Source organism: Hemitrygon akajei, chromosome 7, assembly GCF_048418815.1.
Source record: "Hemitrygon akajei chromosome 7, sHemAka1.3, whole genome shotgun sequence".
NCBI lineage: Eukaryota > Metazoa > Chordata > Chondrichthyes > Myliobatiformes > Dasyatidae > Hemitrygon > Hemitrygon akajei.
In genome coordinates, this window is record NC_133130.1 from 175,656,084 (window position 1) to 175,677,262 (window position 21,179).

Here is a 21,179-nt window from a genome sequence, read left to right on the forward strand (position 1 = left end):
TTTCTTATTATAATTTACAGTGTATTTTATACATTGCACTTTATTGCTGCCGCAAAACAACACATTTCATGACGCACAGTATGTCAGGGATAATAAGCCTATTTCTGATTCTGATGAGGAGTCCAGATGAAGGGTCTCAGCCTGAAATGTCATCTGTTTACTTCTCTCCGTTGATACCGTCTGACTTGCTGAGTACCTCCAGCATTTTTTATGTGTTGATTAAGATTTCCAGCACCTGCAGAATCTCTTGTGTCTCTGTGATTCATTTCAGATACAATATTACCTGTCTACATCTCACTAGTTCACAAAAGTAGGCTGCCAGTTCACACAATTAAATTATGTGATTTGAATTAAAGTGCAACTGTATCACATGTTTCTCAACTGCGATAGTACTGGGTTATACTTCACTGCATATTTAAGAATAATTTACACTTTATTATCAGACAATTTGTTTAGTTTATTTATTATTATGTTTAGTTTATTTATTTCACTCCATAAAGCAGTCTAATAAATTTGGATTTAAATGTTGAAAATTTCTCAATATTGTTGGTGGTTGCAAATTCTCAATTGAATCAAGGTTAGCATAGGGATAAAGCAGTCCCAGATTAAGCAAATGAAAATGTCATTCCTGGATGAAGGAATCTGACATTTTGTCCTGGTTTCATTCTGGAAAACCCATCGTTCATTTCCATTCCTCATTAGTACTGAATACAGCACGAGGTCTAATTGTCAATAGTCATGTTTTTGTTTGAGCAGTCTACATACCTGGTTATTCAGCTTCTTGACGGGTCAATAATATTTAAGATTCAAGATTGTTTAATGTCATGTCCAGTACACAAGTGTAAAGTAGAACAAAATAATTGTTAGACCAGATCACAAAGCAAAACACAATAAGATAAAGAAAATAATAACAATAAAAAACAAAACAAATACTGTATAAATCCGCAAGATAGCTTATATACAAAGATTGATTGTATCTCCACAAATATTAATAGTGTTGTCTCTGAAATTACATCCAAATCAGTCACATATTAAAGATGGTAGTTTCCATCATTCATTCTGCCAGGATTCCTGAAAATTACTTCTCCAGTTGCTTCCAAGTACAGATAACCCCACGTTACAGGAGGGTGGTTGCATTCCTAGAAAAAAAAATCTGTATCGTGATCTTCTGTTGCACAAAACTGTGTTATCTATGTATGGATGTGGAAAAGCCAGTTACAGAAAATTATTTATTTATTTTTCCTTTCCACACAAGTTCTATGGGGGAATTTTTGGGTGGTAAGGGCGACTTTCCCTAACCTAAACATGGGGTTGCCTGTACCAGTTTTCACTTTAGGTAACAATGGTCCTTCTTAAGTGTTTTAATACCAAGAAACATATCCATTTGCATCTCTTCTCAGAAACCACAGAAAGCCACTTGTTCTCCCTGTTAATTAATTAGAATTGTGCATAACCCATGCATGTTTTAATGCAGATGATCACATGTTACGATCCCGCATCATTTTTTCTGGTTCTTTTAATAGTGTAACAGTGCCTTATAGAACTCCATTATCAGTTGTGATAATTTGTGATGAAAAGAGGTCAGAATCCATGAACCTTCATCTGGAAGGATTTAGTTAAATTATGACGTTGAGTTAAAAATTGTGAACTTATGCTTCAAGGAGAGAGAAAAAAGCTAAAATACACCAGGACTCAAGAGTCTGAGTTATGGTGAGAGGCTGATCAGACTGAGAATTTTTTTTATGAACTTATAGAAGGGACAAAATCACAAGGGGTATAGAATGCACTTTTTCCAGGTTTGGAGAATCAAGAGTGAGAAGCCATATGCTTAAGCTGAGAAATTTAATGAGCGACAACTTTTTCATCCAGAGAGTGGTCAGTATATGGAATAAGTTGCCAGGTGAAGTGGTTGAAGCAGATACAATAACACTATTTAAAAGACATTTGGACAGCTACTTGGATAGGAAAGGTTTAGAGGAATACTGGCCAAATATAGGTGAATGGGCCTAGCTTATGTGGCCATGTTGGTTAGCATCAACCAGTCTGGCCAATGCTGTTTCCTTGCTTCATGACAATGAAATCAGATAAAGAACAACTGATAAAGCAGGTTAGCACCTTGCATGGAGGCATTTAAATTGAATCCAGCTTTCAAATTTCTTACATATTCAACAACCTTCCCATTTTGTTCAGATTTACATTGTTTGTATTTTCTCTTTACTTTCAAAGTGATTCCACTTATGTCATAGAATTCCCAGTACAGAAACAAGCCTTTGAGCCTATTAGCTCTATGTTGTGTGACGCAACCACAAAAGTTTACTGCCCACCTTCCTTCACCAAAAGGATTTTGTATACCTTTCCCTGTATACCTACCTGCATCCCCATAAATGGATCAATGCTGCTTGCTGCGACCACTCGTTGTTATAGTGAGCTCCACATTCTATCCCCACAATGAGAAGTTTCTCATTTACACTTATGCTTTTCAGAGGGATTGCTCTCTACGTGACTCCCTAGACCACTCATCCTACCTCACTGATCTCCATCCAGGCATTTATCCCTGCAGATGTGACAAGTGCCATACCTGCTCCTATACCTCCTTCCTCACCACCATTCAGGGCCCCAAACGATCTTTTTGGGACATTTCAACTACGAGTCCACTGGGGTCATCTGTTATGTTTTTTAACTCCAGAAACTAATCAAAAGAAAAACAAGGGAGCGTGGAATGGTGTCTATTTAGTTTATCCTTTTAGTGCACTACTCACATATAATGTGGTAGCATAATGATGTATGACATCCACAAACTTCCTTTATGTAACCAATAATGAATTATGAAGACAAAGAATGCTTAATCAAACAATATATTTATAATATTACTCAAATATTACTGAACTATTAAATACACTATACTCCTTTCTGCTTAGCTATAAACTCCAACTGAATATAGAATGCATCTCAACTCAAGATATGTAACATATTGTTCTCTAGTCACACACACAATACTACATAATACAACTACTATATAGACATCCACAGAATAGTAAAGTTTAAATTTCCCCATTCAGGCCTGAAGATTTCATCACTGTGGAGGATTTCTTACTCTTGTGGGATAATATCTTTCCAGGCAAGGGTGGGGGAGGGTGGTCTCTCTGCTGGGCAGGGGAGGCTTGTGGCTGTGAAACAATCTCAGGTTTTAAAGCCTCCTCCATGCTGGTTGTAGAAGTTGACTCTGAGACTGCTGGAAGTGGTTCAGACAGCTCCAGACACCTTTCTTCTCCAACAATTGACTCTGCTCTCCTCAAGTGATTGATTTGTCATCTCCAGATGACATCAGATGCAATCTCCACTGTGTAGGAGAGTAGTCCAATTTTGTCCTTAATCTTTCCCAGTACCACTCTTCCAGTTTAGTATAGCGCTGGTGAGACACAGTGCTGTCTAATGGCAGCAAACGAATCTAACTATTCTATTAATCACACTTTTTCTGGACAACAATCACTGAAATCAATCTCCTATAACTTCCCTTTCGGAGTTGTGCTTTTGAATCACCTGTACAACCTACATCTTTGTGGTATGAGCTGGAGTCTCAAAGCTACAGTAAGGGTGCAGTGTGGTGAGTACAGGCCGAGAGTGAGGAACGATCCGTTGTTTGGCCATTGCTGGAGTGGACTTTTGGTTGAATCAAAGAGTTAGTCCCTTGGTCCAAGAGTGAGGAATGAGCCGAAGTGTTGCTGATTAAAACAATGGGCCAGAATGAAAAGGTTAGTGCCAGAGGCAAGGTACAGGTCAGTGTACAGCTCGCTCTTCTGTGAGATTTACTCGTCTCTGTGCTGATCTAAGGCTGTGGCCTGCAACTGACGGGATTCTGGACAGGCTGCACCAATGACTGGCTTCTTGGTTATGGACTCACAAACACCTGGAATGGGGCTACTTAGTTTTGTTTTGTGTGGTGCTCACAGAAAACGTGGTGGCATAATGATGTTTGTCATTCACATATTTTTTACATTTAACCTGAAATGAATTATGTAAACAAAGAATGCTTAAACAATATATTTACAATATTACTGAAATATTACTTTACCTATGCTCCTGATATGGCCTCCATTACATCGGTGAAACCCGATGTAAGTTGGGGATCATGTTGTCAAGCACCTTCGCTCTGTTTGCCAGTGATCTCCCAGTGGCTACCTATTTCAATCCAACTTCCCATTCCCATTCTGATATTTCTCCTCTACTGCCATGACAAGGCCAAGCTTAGTTTGGAGGAGAAACACTTCATATTTCTTCTGGGTGGCATCCAACCTGATGCCATGAACATTGATTTCTCCAAATTCTGGTAATTTCTCCCCTTCCCTCCTCTCTTTTTCCATTCCCAATTCTAGTTATCCTCTCATTCCTTCTCTTCTCAGCTGCCGACCTCCTCCTTCCCTTTCTATCATGGTCCATTATTCTCTTCAATTAGATTCCTTCTTCTTTAGCTCTTTGCCTGTTTCACCAATCACCTCCCAGCTTCTTATTACATCCTCCCTTGCCCCCACACTCGGTCTCAGCTATTGCCTTCCACTCCTCCCTCTCTTCTCACCAACTTATTCTGGCTTTTGCTCCTTCCTTCCCAGTCCTGGTGAAAGTTCTTGGCCTGAAACATTTATTTCCCTACAAATTCCCCTTGTCAGTGTTCCTCAGGTTTATTATCACTGTTTTATATAAAGTGAAATTGGTTGAAGACATGTAGCAACAAAGACCTTTAGCAAAAGATTTCTTTCTACCCATGGCATGTCAGTACCATAGCTAGCCAATAATCCAACAATGGGCAGGTTTGTGTAATGCTGTTGAATGTTGCAGAAATAAAGAATCTTGTGATCATCTCCTCTGTCTCATGAGCTGTTCCAAAATATTGCTCAATCTGTTATCCAAAATAGTCCAAGGATTCCGGTTACCCAAAAAAAAGGTTTGCTTCTAGCCTGGGACTGTTAGTAGTTAAGAAGAACTAGCTTTTTATTTTATTTCTGATGAAATGGTATTTTTCATCTGCAGAGTAGTCTGGCATTGAATCAATCTGATTATCGCTTTGGCTGACCTAGCAGCAGTGCCTGCACATCATGAAAGCTCTAAAAATAGGAACTATCACACTTATTGATTGGTTAGTGGAAGAAAGCCATGACATTTGTACAGATTTTAAAAATGGGTGATATTAATTAGAAAGCAAGATCAGTTAAACAATCTAATGTAGTAAATGTAACTACATAATAAAATGGAGTTTGGATTTAAGATAACCAGTCTTTTTATAATTGCTTATATTGAATTTGCATATGCTTGTTAAATACTGTTCTAAATGTCGAGATTTCCCAGCTGATTAATATACACACTCAATGACCGCTTTATTAGGTACAGCTGTACATCTGCTCGTTAATACAAATATCTAATCAGCCTATCATGTGGCAGGAACTCAATGCATAAAAGCATGCAGACATGGTCAAGAGGTTCAGTTGTTGTTCAGGCCAAACATAAGAATGGGGAAGTAATGTGACCCTGGAATGATTGTTGGCGCCAGATGCGGTAGTTTATCTCAGAAACTACTCGGATTTTCACACAGAGCTTACAGAGAAAGGTGTGAAAAACAAAAAAAATAATTCAGTAAGCGGCAGTTCTGTGGGAAAAGATGCCTTGTTGATAGGAAAGGTCAGAAGAGAATAGCAAGACTGGTTCAAACTTACAGGAAGGTGACAGTAACTCAAGTACCCACATGTTACAACAGTGATGTACAGAAGAGCACCTCTGAATGCACATCAGGTTGAACCTTGAAGTGGATAGGCTACAGCAGCAGAAGGCCATAACCACATACTCAGTAGCCACGGAGTGTATATCAGTCAAAGAGGATAAGAGGTTCAGAAAATGTCAGCTTTGTCTTTGTGCCAGCACATTATATAATTCCATGTCCTACATCAGCAGATTAAACAGTTGGTTTAGGTTGACATGTTGTAAGAGTGTTCAGAGAATTTTGCACTATCTGCAACTCAATCCATTAGGTGAAACATTGAAACGATGTTCTGTCTGTCCTGATGTAAGTTTACATTTCAAAACATCAACAATCACTTTCCTCCACAGATTGTTGCTCCATATTTAGTCTCTTTGTCTCGAACATTTCACCTGTACTCTTAGAGGCATGAAGAAGGTGCAGAGGAGTTCTTTTTATGTTGTCACCAGTAGTTATCCATCAGCTAACATCCTATTATCTGGTCGTATTCTGTGGGACATTGGTACACACAGGTACTTTTCCCTGCTGTATATCACAATAGTGTTTACATTTCAAAAGTGGTTACACAGCATGCTGGGATATATAAAGATGAGAGAATCTGCAGATGCTGAAAATCCAGAGTAATACATATGAAATGCTGGAGGAGCTCAGCCGGTCAGGCAGCTTCTATGGAAATGAATAAATATTCAAAGTTTCGGGCTTCAAAACAGGTAAGATGAGGGAACACACACCAGTCCACATAGAGAGATCAGAAGTGGAAAGAATGAGCGATTTCAAATTCCTGGATGTACAGTATATATATCTGAAGATCTAACCTGGACCCAACATATCGATGCAACTACAAAGCAGGCATGTCAGAGGCTATATTTCATTAAGAGTTTGAGGAGATCTGGTATGTCACCAAAAACACTTGCAAATTTCTACAGATGTACTGTGGAGAGCATCCTAACTGGCTGAATCACCATCTGGTATGGGGAGGAGGGGAGGGGGAGGGCTACTCTGCATAATCAAAGTAAACTTAGGTCCATCATCTTTAGTACCCAGGACATCTTCTAGGAACGATGCCTCAATGTCGATCATTAAGGACCCCTATCATTCAGGTCATGCCTTCATGCCATTTTCTTATTGCTACAATCAGAAAGGTGTGCCTGAAGACCCACACTCAATGATTCAGGAGTCCTGCCATGTAATTTCTGAATGGACATTGAACCCATGAACACTATCTCAATACTTTATTTCAATTTTTGCACTAAAAATTTAACTATTTACTGAATAAATACACACACACACACACACACACACACACACACACACACACACACACACACACACACACACACACACACACACACACACACACACACACACACACACACACACACACACACACACACACACACACACACACACACACACACACACACACACACACACACACACACACATTACAAGACATATGCCAGTGATATTAAACCTGATTCTGATTCTGAGACCCGATACTGACCCAGTCCTGATGAAGGATTTCAGCTAGAAATGCCAATTATTTATTCCTTTCCACAGATGCTGCCTAACCTGCTGAGTTCCTCCAGTATTTTGTATGTGTCACGAAGGCATGCACTGAGTACATGTAAGGCACTATATAAATATTGTCTGTAATCATATTACAGAGGTCCAAATGCTTATCCCGTTTCAACACTGAGGAAGTGCAGGATAGCTGGTGCTGTGATTCTCCTGTTAAACTATGTTCGGGCCTGATTTTCTCCTTCTTTTGTTACTGCCTGATGTAAAAACATTTTATGGAACTGCTAAAGGAATGAGGAGACTTTCTAGTGTTTTGGCACTTTGTTCATCTAGTGACATCAAAAATGATTTAATTGTTAATCTCATTTACTGTTTATGTTATTGGTACTTTGTATTGGTTGTAGCACCTACCTATATAACAACACAATAATGGGTATTTAATTTATGGATTTCTTTTCAAATAACTTTTAAAAAATTAAAAATATATAGGATTTAAGAGAATCAAAATTATTATCACTGACCTGTATGACTTGCATGGAGGCTCCAGTGCTCAGGATTGAAAATGCTGCAGCGGGTTGTAGCCTCAGCTCCATCATGGGCACTAGCCTCCCCACCTTCAAGGACATCTTCAAATGACAGTGCCTCAAGAAGGCGGCAGCTATCATTAAGGTACCCCACCATCCAGGACATGCCCTCTTCTCATTACTACTATCAGGGAGGAGGTACAAGAGCCAGAAGATGCACAGTATTTTCTGTATTTCTTATTGTAGCTTAGAGTATTTTTTTCTGTATTACACTGTACTGCTGCCGCATAATAACTAATTTCATGACATATGTCAGTGATAATAAACCTGATTCCAATTCTTAGATGAAATGTTTTGTTTTGCATCAACAGTACAATGCAAAGACATTAGATAAATATAAATTACACAAAAAAGTGCAAAAATAAGGAATAACAAGTTGCATTCATTACCTTCCAGAACTGGAAATATATTCAGACTGAGTGAAACATACAAATTCTCCAGAGTATGGATTCAATCAATCTTGTGTAAATCATACATGGAATCTTAGACAAATGTATCCCTGAGAAGGCACAGAATACAATGTTTCATGAATTCAATGTGGAGTTTTAAAATACCACTCACTGGCCTCTTAATAAATACATACTTATGTAATTCAATTCTCTATTTAGGCCCAAGGCTGAGAAAGTTGAAGAGAAAAAGAAATTTGCTGCATGATTTCCCAAATTTTTTAAAAAAGTTTTATTAAATTTAGGAAATATTAATGATTGCATAGTTTGTAAATTGAAGAATAGTCATCAATGATAAGGTTTCAAGCCACAATTTGATAGGAATGCCTGCTATGGCAAGGAATATCTGTTATCTTGCTTACAACACTTACTGCAGTTACCTTTATAGTCAACGCATGTATTGATTTTGTAGCTCTTATCTCTATTCAGTAAATAGGAGGGGCCAAAACTCAATCTGATATGAATTGGTGAGTAAACAGTAAGAAAATAACTGGTCAAGCTTGTATGACAAAATATTGATTTTGTGCTTTGTTTCACACTGCTATGCTTTATAACTCCAGAAAGAAAAACGCAAAAGTCCAGGAGAATGTGGACACCTAGTTTTACTTTAGTGAGGCACTCACATGTGACGTTATGGCATAATGATGTATGCCATTCACATACTTTTGTACAACCTGTAATGAATTATATAAACAACAAAGAATGCTTAATCCAACAATATATTTACAATATTACTCAAATATTACTGAAAACTTAAATATACAACACATACAATTTCAGCATAAAATGTGACCACATAAACCAACATACAAATGCATTGCAATTACTTATCAAGCTTTTCTGAGGATCGTCATCTATCGTGGTTAATAGGCTTAACCAGTCATTTTGAGCAAATAGAGTTCATCTGGCGTGGTTGGCAGCTCATCTGGGAGAAGGAAAACTCTGATCTCAAAGGCGGTCCTACATTGAGTTCAATGCTGGTAGGCAACTCCTGCAATGTTGCTGGTACCAAACTGTATCAGTCTCTGCCATTCTTTTGGGTTTATCAGATGCATGGAGAGGGGGAGCTTGCTACATGGGCAACAGCTTGCTCTCTGTATCATACTGCCCAGGCTTGCATAGCTAGACAGCTAGGATGCAATATCCATGATCAACTCTGACCAACAGATGCCTCACCCATGCCTGTGCAGATCAAAAGAAGCAGCTATTTCCAGTTAGTTCCACTTCCCTGCAAATGTAACCCTCAGGCTCGCCCAGCTCGCGTTCATCTAGGGGAATCAGCCTTCAGCCCCACCAAACTGGGTAATCACGTTTGTGTGGATGCTGTGTAATGTACCCCCAGCTACAAACCCACAACACAAAATATCAGACAGTACACCATATGCAATTAAATGATAGAACTTTATGAATCTTAATCTGAATATAGGGTTAGTAATGAAAATAAACAAAAAAGGGCCCAAAATCCAGTCAAAGTCACGTTGGAGCTCACTCGGTAGTCATTCTTCCACCATTGGTCTCCTCCGAACGTCGCCAACCTTCAGACCCTCAGATCCCAGTCCACTCCGTCCAATGGTCTACCAGCTCTCTCCATACGTGTCTTCCCTCTTCATCTCTCCTCAACAAAAGACTGCCAAAAAAATTTCAGACTCACAAGACACAGCAGCAATCTCTTATTGGCTAACATGCATCCTGTTATCTCCAGCCATAACCCAAATATTGATGCTACAGAGAAACCGTTACCTCAGCAGTGAACATTACAACGAACCCACTGCATTAGCAGTGAAACCTTACAGTACGTTACACAAGTTATACACTTATTAAATATGATGAGAGAGTTTTTGTATCAATCACCCTTTAAAGGAGTGTATTCCTGACTCCCGCTACTCTTGTGAAGATATATTTTATTCAACTCCCCTCTAATTCGTTCAGAAATTACTTTTATTCCATGTTCACTGATTTATGATCTCACTGGTAAAGGGAAGAGTCCTTATTTATCCTGACTAGCCCTCTTAATTTCTCAGTTAAATGGTTAATGGTTTCTCAGTTAAACCTCAGTTAAATGGTGGTGTAGCGCTAATTACGGTTTGGGACATCGGATTTCAGAGTTCAAATCTGACACCATCTGTAAGAAGTTTGTATGTCCTTCCTCTGAGCACATGGGTATTCTGAGTTCTCTGGTTTCCTCCCACATTCCAAAGACATACCAGTTAGTGAGTTAATCGGTCATTGTAAATTGTCCTGTGATTAGGCTAGGATTAAATAGGTGGGTTACTGAGTGATACCGCTCATTGGACCGAAAGGGTCTGTTCCACACTGTATCTATAAATAAATAACTGATTCTCTCTTCCATCCACTCTGTTTCAATCTTCTTCTAAAGTCAGACAGAAAGAATTAAAATTAACAAAAATTTATTCTCAAAAAAATTAAATTATATAGTGAAGAAAGCTATCACCACTGTCTGCAAGAAGTTTGTATGTTCTCCCATGATTGTATGTCTTCTGGGTGCTCCGGTTTCCACCCATATTTCAAAGATGTACAGATTATGATTAGTAAGTTGTGGGCATGCTATGTTGATGCCAGAAGTGTGGTTACACTTGCAGGATGCCCAGCAAAATTCTCACTGATTTGACTTGATGCAAAAATGGTGCATTTCACTCTATGTGTGAAAAATAAAGTTTATCTTGAAATCCAGCTGGTTCCTTGCACGTTCAGATTTGAACTCACCTGGCCCCAATACTGAAGCACACTGATCAGGAACAGGAGAGGATCTTCTATTAACATTCACAAAACTATTATGTGTTACACCCAAATATGATTCCAGCAAGTAACAATCACCAACCACATTTTATGATGGCCAGTCACTGTAACCTCTCAACGTCATTAACATACAATTTTACCTCTTCCTTTTAGTCAGTGCAGCCTGCAAAATTACTATTATAAATAATTGGTTTGCAGTGTTTTGCAGAGCTGTGAGGTGGGGCGTAGGGTGTAGGGGGAGAGTATTTTGCAGAGTTGTGGGATGGGGAGGAGCAGGGGGATTGCCTGTGCAAGAAATTGTGATGAGGGTGAAAAAAAACATGTTTATATTTCCCAGGCCACTGGCTATACAAAAGACTGAATAATAGATCACAACACAGCAGCTTAACTGAAATATTAACTTTACATCATTAATAGGCTGAGCCTGCAAATCTAAATAATATGAGTAGAGTACATCTGGTAATAGAACTGACTATTGATATTGTAAAATCTAAAAGATTTACAGTACTTCAGAAAATAGCACTTCAATATATTGAACACACGTGGATAAATTTTCATAAATATATAAAACACCACTATAGTAATATTCTACTGCAGTAAGAGAAGTATTAAAAGCCACTGATTTATAACTTCAGTCCACAAAGTGTACTTTGATTGGTTCAAACCTGTTTCAAGTGAAAATAGGATTTACGCTATTCAGATATTGCTAACTAGTGTCCAACTATGAAAGAGAAGCCTTGCCTAGAAATTCTGAAAATGAAAAAAGAATTTAAAGTTTTCTGTCATTTTCCCAAGAAATTAATATTTAATTTTTCAAATTTCTTTTGTCTTGAAATTTGATATTCTCCAATGCAAAGTTAAAATAATCAACAAATTAATCCAAAGATGTTAAAGTCAAATAACAAATACTTCATAAAATACAGTGTATAGATTACAAAGGAGAAATAAATATTGAAAATAAAAATTGAAAACAGAGCTATGGTTGCTATGTAACTTAATTCAACAGCTAAGTGAAGCAGGTAGCAATGCAAGCCAGGACCATCATCCTCACTCACAATGATCCAACTTTTGATGAAATGAAAGGACCTATGAAACTTAATATATTGTACTGCTATTGAAGAATACAAAAAGTTATTGAATGGTATGTATGAAACTGAAGCACATAATCAAACAAAAAACAGGAGGTACCTAATAAAGTGGCCACTGAGTGTATCTTCGGAGGAGAAAATATCCGGTGTGTTTGGGGTCTTTGATTATGATGGCTGTACTGAGGTAGGGAGGAGTGCAGAAAGAGTCCATGGAAGGTAGGCTGGTTTCCACAACGCGCTGAGCAGTTTCTTCTGGTCTTGGGCAGAGTAGTTGATGTATCATGCCCTGATGCATCTGGATAGTAATGGACACAGTGTGAGTAGTTCATAATTACATTTCTTCTGAATCCTTGCTGTTGAAAATTCTCAATGTTTCACCTTTTTTAAATATCAAGTATAAATTTCTTAATATAAACTCCTAAAATGTACTGCCCCCTTGTGGTTAACTTCCATCTATTTCATTAAAAAAACATTTTGATTATTTGTTTCAAGGATGTTTAGTATGTTGTAAAGTAAAAGACCAAAAGTACAACTGGGAGAAAATTTAAACTATTTTCTAGATCCAGTTTTGCATTATTGGGACTGGAATGAATCACCATTATTTTCAAATGCTAAGTTCATAGAGGCTAATTGGAACTTAACGTACTTCTCCCAGAAATAACTTTTAGAATTAATAACAATCCTTGTTGAAGCAATAGATCATAAAGTTATAGTCAAATTTAGAATGCAAGATGAGTATCACTTGGGGTATTCATAATGTAAAGTCACTAATTCGACATGTGCCAATCAAGAGCTGTCAATTATTCAAGATTTTGTACAAAAATAAAAGGCATGGAATGGGAATAAATCTGCCTTTTCAGGCTACATCCAGATTTTAAAATAAATTGATATAAAATCCTAGGGTCTCTTTGCAACTCTGACATTGAAATATTACATGTCACAGCTATTGGGGGATGCAGTATGCTGTCAAAAGTGGTAGCTGTTGGTTACGACATTTGGGTTTGTGAGGTTAACAGCGAGAAGCGTATATGTGAGAACTGAACTGTGATGATGGCCCTCCTCTAAGTCACAAGGATGCTGCTGTAGTGTTCTCTGTCCTTATTGATTATCTACCCTTCAAGAAGTGCTATTTCATTATATCTTCCTGCAATGAGCCATAGCCTTTAAGTCATACAGCATGGAAACAGGCCCTTAGGCTCAAATGGACCATGCTAACCAAGGTGCCCATCCAAATCAATCTCATTGCCAACATTTGGCAACATTTGCTATAATCTTCCAAACCTTTCCCATCCATGTACTTATCCAACTGTCTTTTAAATGTTCTACCTGCCTCAACCAGTTTGGAAGCTCATTCCACATACCTACCACCCTTTGTGAAACAAAGTTATCCCTGAAGTTCCTGTTAAATATTTCCCCTCTCACATTAAAAGATCATAAACCATGAGGCAAAGAAGTGTTCACAAATTCTTAGAAAATAAACCACCACAATTTAGCCAAATTTTTGCCCATCATTCACAAGAGTTGGCTGCTAGGTACTATATTCCAGCAACAGACAATGTCTGCTTGACGTGCTAAATATTTCCAACATGTTATTTCCTACCATTTTAATTTCATTGATTACTTTATTAGTTATTTACTGTAAAATCCTATTCTGAAGTGTTCTTTTATTAGATCTCATGGTTTCATGTTATGAGTAAAATAAAGTCTCCTCCAAGGCTTTGTCAACAGACCAGCTTTTAGAAAGGCTGACTTCATGTCAGGAAAACAAACAAATTTGACACACAAGAAACTTCCTACCATTGTGCATTTTAATTCAAAATGTCAAGGTCATGTAAATGGAAATATGTGGCCAAAATTTACCAAGTAAGGGAACGAGACAGATGGTAAACTGATTTCAACATTTGGAAAGTCTGATGCCATGTTGCATCCTGTTTCCATGCTTATTTCCAGCAACTATTTAATTTCCTTTTTAAAGAATTCACATTCTCTGCCTCAACAACAGACTGTGACAGAGAATTACAAATTGCAATTAACTTTTGTTTAATTTTTTTCTGTTCATCTTAAATTTGTTCCTTGTTTATGTTAGAATAGTACTTGTAGGATACTACTAATAGGAGTACTAATAGGAATTTAGCTTTTAGCTTTTTACAAATAGGAAAAATCATGTTTATAAAGCATAGTGAGTGAGACTTAAAATTCTGACACACTTTAAATGAAAAATCTCAAAATAAAAACTGAGAGATGGAGAGGGTTTAAATTCCTTGGTATAAACATATCAGATAATCAGTCCTGGGGCCACACGTAAGCACCATCATAAATAACGAATGACAATGCCTCTATTTTCTTATAAGTTTGTGTAGATCTGGCATGTCACCTAAAACCCTGACAAACTTCTATAGATGTACAGTTTGTATCCAAACTGGTTGTATCATAGCCTGGTATGGAAATACCAATACCAGGACAGAAAAGCTTTTAGCAAGTAGTGGAAGCAGCCCAGATCATCACAGGTAAAATCCTCCCAACCACTGAGCACATTTACAGACTGCTGCCACAAGAATGAAGCATTTATTGTCAAGAGTCCTCACCATCCAGGCCATGCTCTCTTCTCACTACTACCATTAGGTAAGATGTACAGGAGCATTAAGTCCCACACAGGTACAGGAAACTTAATTACCCAACCTCTGATCAGTCTCCTGAACTGGGTAGATAACTTCACTCACCATAACGCTGAACTGATTCTAAAAACTACAAGCTTGTTTTCAAGGACTCTACAACTCAATTCCCCAAAACTTTAAAAAAAATTTGCACAATTTGTCTATTACACGTTGGTTGCTTGTCAGTATTTATGTACTGTATAAGGCAGTGATAACAAACCTGAGTTTGAATCTGGTAAAAATGGAACAGACATATACCATTAAACTGAAAGATGTGAATCTCTGCGTGAAAGTTGAATGAGTCTTAGTTGGTATTTATTCTACAACCACAGAATAAACATGGGTTATAGTTTCACGCCATTGTTATAATCACAACATATAATGCATCCTGAATCTAGTGTTACACCTAGATATTATAGCATGAATTATGGAGAGTGAAGCTTCATGGAGAATGAATTGAGCCTTACACCTTTTCATATGGCCCTTGAAAGCACAAATTACAGGTGCAGTTGCAAAGTTTTGGCTTTACACTATCATTAAACCATTGAAATGTGAATGTGCTGCTAATCCTAATGTATCAAATGAAAACAAATGAGATCAACAAAATAAAAGTAATACTGATGTTTAGATGTCAGTTATATTTAAGGGGGACATTACAAGTAAATAGAATTTTAAACTAAATTACCTATATGACTTAAACAACAATTTAAATGGGTGAGTTAAGATCAAAAGGCAGAATTAGGCCATTTGGCCCATTGAGACTGCTCTGTCATTCCATTACGGCTGATTTATTATACCCCTCAATCCCATTTTCCTGCCTTCACCCTGTAACCTTTGACTCCCTTACTAATCAAGAATTTATCAACCTCTGCTTTAAATATGCTCAATGACTTGTCCTCTACAGCCGTAGGTGGCCATGAATTCCACAGATTCACGACCCACTGGCTAAAGAAATTCCTCCTCATCTCTGTTTTAAGTGGACACTCTTCTATTCTGAGGCTGTGCCTTCTGGTTCTAGATTCTTCCACAATAGGATACATCCCCTCCTCATCCACTCTATCTAGGCCTTTCAATATTCGATAGGCTTCAATGAGATCCCCCTTCATTCTTCTAACTTAAAAGTCAGTTATATTTTAGAGGGTCGTTGGTTTTGAATGCAGGCCGAAACCATTCAACACATTGTTGCCATGTTGGCTTCAATTAGTCCAGTTTAGCACTCCTTTCCAACATCTGTATATTTATTTTGCCTTTCTAGATAATACCCTGTTTTAAAGATACTAATTATTTTTAGCATCCTTCCAGCTGGTGTATTCCATCCATTGGGTAAACAAAGACCACAAGCTCTGTTCTAGTTCGGAGAGGATAAGCTTGGTTAATCCTTTTGGACCCTTCTTATTCCCATCAGCTCAGCGTCCCTGGGTAACCCTGTAATACCGCTATAGTGCTCTTAGATCTGCTTAGGAAAGCTTTGTGCTCAAGTACTACTCCAGTGATTTCAATGCATAATCTAGCTCCGTGCTTCTGCATACAGTTCATGGAGTGCTGTGACTTCTGTTGGATGTGAGTCCAACAAAGAGCGACAAGCTTTCTTCAGAGTGTCCTTGAGATGTGCTGCATTGATTATCTAGGGCAGCATTTCTAGGGGCCAGATTGAAGGAAGTAACAACAATCTGCTGGAGGACATCAGCAGGTCAAGCAGTATCTGAGCGGGGGTGGAGAAGAATTGTCAAGATTTTGGGCTGAAACCCTGCTTCAGGACATATGGAAGAATCATGGAAATAACAGCCTGGATATGATAGTAGACATCACAGAGTGAGAATATAAAAGCAACGATGTACACTGAGGCTTTGAGGCATTTGTTAGACTGCATTTGAAATATTGTGAAAAGATTTGGGTCCCATATATAAGAAAAAAAGTAATGGCATTGAAGAAGGTCCAGAAATAGTTGGAAGATCCACTCCAATTTGCCTACCAGTTACAACAGGTCCTCAGCAGATGCCATTTCATTAGCTCTTCACTCGATGCTGAAACATCTCGATAGTAAAGCTGCATACATCATGATCCTCTTTATCAACTACAGCTCGACATTCAATATTATCATCCCTTCAAAACTAATCAATAAGCTTCAAGACCTTGGCTTCAATACCTGCTTGTACAATTGGATCCTAGATTTCCTCACTTGCAAACCCTAGTCAGTTCAGATTGGCAACAACATCTCCTCCACAATCTCCATCAGCACAGGAGCCACACAAGGCTGTGTGCTTAGCCCCTCTGCTCTACTTGTTATACACTTACAACTGTGCAATACCTTATTTAAGTTTGCTGATGACACCACTGTCGTAGGCTGGATCAAAGGAGGTGATGAATCAGCATAGAGGAGGGAGATTGAAAATCTTGCTGATTGGTGCCACAGCAACAACCTCTTACTCAATGTCAGCAAGACAAAGGAGCTCATTATTGACTTCAGAAGGAGGAACCTGAGCCAGTCTTAATCAGGGAATCAGAGCTGGAGAGGGTCAGCAACTTTAAATTCCTCAGTGCTATCATATCAGAGGACCTGTTATAAGTGCAGTTATGAAGAAAGCCTCTACTTCCATAGAAATTTGCAAAGATTCAGCATGACATCTAAAACTTTGACTAACATCTAGATGTGTGGTGGAGAGTATATTGACTGGCTGCATCACTATCAGGTATGGAAACACCAATGCCTTTGAATGGAAAATGCTACAAAAAGTAGTGGATGCAACTCAGTCATTCATGAGTAAAGCCCGCCCCACCATTGAGAACATCTATACAGTGGCATTGTCGCAGGAAAGCAGCATCCATCATCAGGGACCCCACCACCCAGGTCATGCTCTCTTCTCACTGCTGCCATCAAGAAGAAGATACAGGAGCCTCAGAACTCACACCACCAGGTTCAGGAACAGTTATTACACCTTAACCATTAGGCTCTTGAACCAAAGGGGATAACTTAAATCGCCCCATCACTGAACTGTTTCCCACGACCTATGGACTCATTTTCAAGGACTTTTCATATCCTGTTCTTGATATTTATTGCTTATTCATTTATTATTATTATTTCTTTTCCTTCCTTTTTGTATTTGCAAGGCTTGTTGTCTTTTGCACACTGGTTATCCACCCTGTTGGTGCCGTCTTTCATTGATTCTGTTATCGTTATTGCACTTATTGGGTATCCCCCCCCCCAAAAAAAAATAAGAATCTCAGTGTAGTGTATTGTGATATATATGTATTTTAATAATACAACTTTGACTTTTGATAAGTTGTTCACAAGAAAGATCCTGGAAATGAAAATGTTAACATATGAGGGCAGTTTGATGACTTCCTGGCCAAACATGAAAGGCCTAAATAGAGTGGATATGGAGAGTATGTTTCTAACAGTGGAAGAGGCTAGGACCCAGAGGGCAAAGTCAGAATACAACAACATCCCTTTAGAACAGAGTTGAGCAAAAATTTCATTAGCCAGAGGATAGTGAATCATTTGAATTCATTGTCTCAGGCAGCTGCAGATGGCAAATAATTAGGTATATTTAAAGCAGAGGTTGATAGGTTCTTCATTAGCTGTGGTGTCAGAGGTCATGCAGAGAAGGCAGGGGAATAGGGTCTGAAACTTTGACAAACTTCTATAGGTATGTGGTGGGGAGTATATTGATTAGTTGCATCATGGCCTGGAATGGAAACACCAATACCCTTGTAAGGAAGAGCCTACAAAAAGTAGTGGATACAATCCATTCCATCATGGGTAAAGCTCTCCCCACCACTGAACGCATCACTATGGAGTTCTGCTGCAGGAAGACTGTGTCCATCATCAAGGACCTTCACCATCCAGGCCATGCTCTCTTCTTGCTGCTGCCTCAGGACTCACACCACCAGGTTCAAGAATAGTTATTACCCCTCAACCATCAGGCTCTTGAACGAGATGACACAACTTCACTTGCCCCATCACTAAATTGTTCCCACAACCTATGGACCCCTCATCTCATGTTCTTGATATTTATTGCTTATTTGAACTTTGAGAGGGGAAAAAGATCAGCCATGACTGAATGGTAGAGCAGACTTGATAGAAAAGACTCTGCCATTGGTGCAGGTGTTGCAAACATCCTTGTGGCCTTTTGTTCATATGGCTACATAAACCACCAGTTGCTCAAGCCTGATTCAGGTATGTTGTCATGAGGTTTTGTACATTTTTTTTACTGATGAAGGGTGTTAGCTATGGCATGGTCCTGTTATTCCATACTCTGCTGGAATTAATCTTGCACTCATCGTCATTAATAACAAATAACTAATTGTGGACTTCAGAAAAGGTAAGACAAGGGAACGCACACCAGTCCTTATAGAGGGATCAGAAGTGGGAAGAGTGAGCAATTTCAAGTTCCTGTATGTCAGGATCTAACATGGACTCAACACACCAATGCAGCTACAAAGGCAAGACAGTGGCTGTATTTCAAGAGAAAATCTACAGATGCTGGAAATCCAAGCAACACACGCAAAATGCAGGAGGAACTCAGTGGGCCAGGAAGCATCTATGGAAAAGAGTACACTTGACATTTTGGGCCTAGACCCTTCAGCAGGATTGGAGAAAAAAAGATGTGGAGTCAGAGTTAGAGGATGGGGGAAGGAAGGGAGAAACACAAGGCGATAGGTGAAACCGGGAGAGGAGGAGGGGTAAAGTGAAGAGCTGGGAAGTTGATTGGTAAAAGAGGTGCAGGGCTGGAGAAGGGGCAGTCTGATAGGAGAGGACAGAAGGCCATGGAAGAAAGAAAAGAGGGAGGAGCACCAGAGGGAGGTAAACACAAAGTATACTGCAGATGCTGTGGTCAAATCAACACATACAAACAAACAAACTGGATGAACTCAGCAGGTCAGGCAGCTTCCGTTGAAATGAACAGTCAACGTTTTGGCCGAGACCCTTCGTCAGGACTGAAGAAGGAGGGGGGAGGGCGTTAAACCAATCAGAGGAAAGATCAAGGGGTGGGGGAGGGGAAGCAGGGAGGAGATAGGCAGGAGAGGTGAAGAAGGAATCTAAGGGGAAAGGTCTATGGGTAGTAGAAGGCGGCAGAATCATGAGAGAGGTGATAGGCTGCTAGAAGAGGAGACAGAGTGAAAGTGGGATGGGGGAAGGGAGAGGGAGGGAATTACCGGAAGTTGGAGAATTCAATGTTCATACCAAGGGGCTGGCGACTACCCAGACGGTATATGAGGTGTTGCTCCTCCAACCTGAGTTTGGCCTCATCATGGCAGTAGAGGAGGCCATGTATGGGCAACCGGGAGATCCTGTCTGTTGTTGTGGACGGAGCAGAGGTGTTCGACGAAGCGCTCCCCCAATCTGCGTTGGGTTTCGCCGATGTAGAGGAGGCCACACCGGGAGCACCAAATGCAATAGATTACCCCAACAGACTCACAAGTGAAGTGTTGCCTCACCTGGAAGGACTGTTTGGGGCCCTGAATGGTGGTAAGAGAGGAGGTGTAGGGACAGGTGTAGCACTTGAGTTGATATGTCACCTAAAACACTTGAAAATTTCTACATTTGTACCTTGGAAAGTATTCATCACAGTTTGGTATGTATGTGTGTGGGGGTGGGGGGGGGGGGACTTGTGGAGGGCTACTGTACCGGATTGAAATAAACTGCAGAGAGTTGTATACTCTATCATGAGCACTAGCCTCCATAGTATCCAGAACATTTTCAAGGAGCGATGCCCCAAAAAGGTGGTATCCATCATTAAGGACCCCCATCACATCACCCACGTAATGCCTTGGTTCTCATTGCTACTATAAGGGAGGAGGTACAGAAGCCTGAAGGCACACACTCAGTGATTCATGTTCCCCTCTGCCATCCAGTTTCTGAATGGATATTGAATCTGTGAACACTGCCTCACTTCTCCTTTATTTTTATTTTTGCACTATTTATTTAACTATTTAATACTTACTGTAATTGTTTTTCTATGATGATGTCGCAAAGACAACACATTTCACGACATGTGCCGGTGATAAATCCTGATTCTGAAGCATCTATCTTCTTCCTTCCATTTTCCAGAGATGTATGTCTTGTCCAGCTATGCCCTGGGGTGTGGAAGACAAATCTGTGGCCAATTCCCCATTTGTAGTGGAAGTATATTGGACTTGAAATTCAGCTGTTTCCCTTTCTACAGGCGTTACTGAATGGTTCTAACATTTTAAATAATTCGATGTAGATTTTCGCTCTCTTGCAGTTTTGTTTCCTTTTGATTTCGTCTCGACATTTTCCCGAGAGAGAAAGGGATTTTGAGCTCGCCTTTGGCGGCCCTTCCCGTCGGGCCGTTGCGCTGGCAACGGCGTGTCAACAATGGGCGGGGCGGAGGGGCGGGGACGCGCGAGCGGCCGCCAGC

At 39.4% G+C, this 21,179-nt stretch overlaps 1 long non-coding RNA gene across 1 annotated transcript; it reads right to left on the reverse strand.

Annotated features, from left to right (window-relative positions):
* Window positions 1-8,729: 8,729 nt before the first annotated feature.
* Window positions 8,730-21,105, reverse strand: LOC140731200 (uncharacterized). The gene is made up of 3 exons (XR_012099746.1): window positions 20,742-21,105; window positions 12,243-12,437; window positions 8,730-9,924 (listed from the first exon to the last, which is right to left on the reverse strand). It is a non-coding gene; the product is annotated as an uncharacterized lncRNA (long non-coding RNA).
* Between the last annotated feature and the right edge of the window lie 74 nt (window positions 21,106-21,179).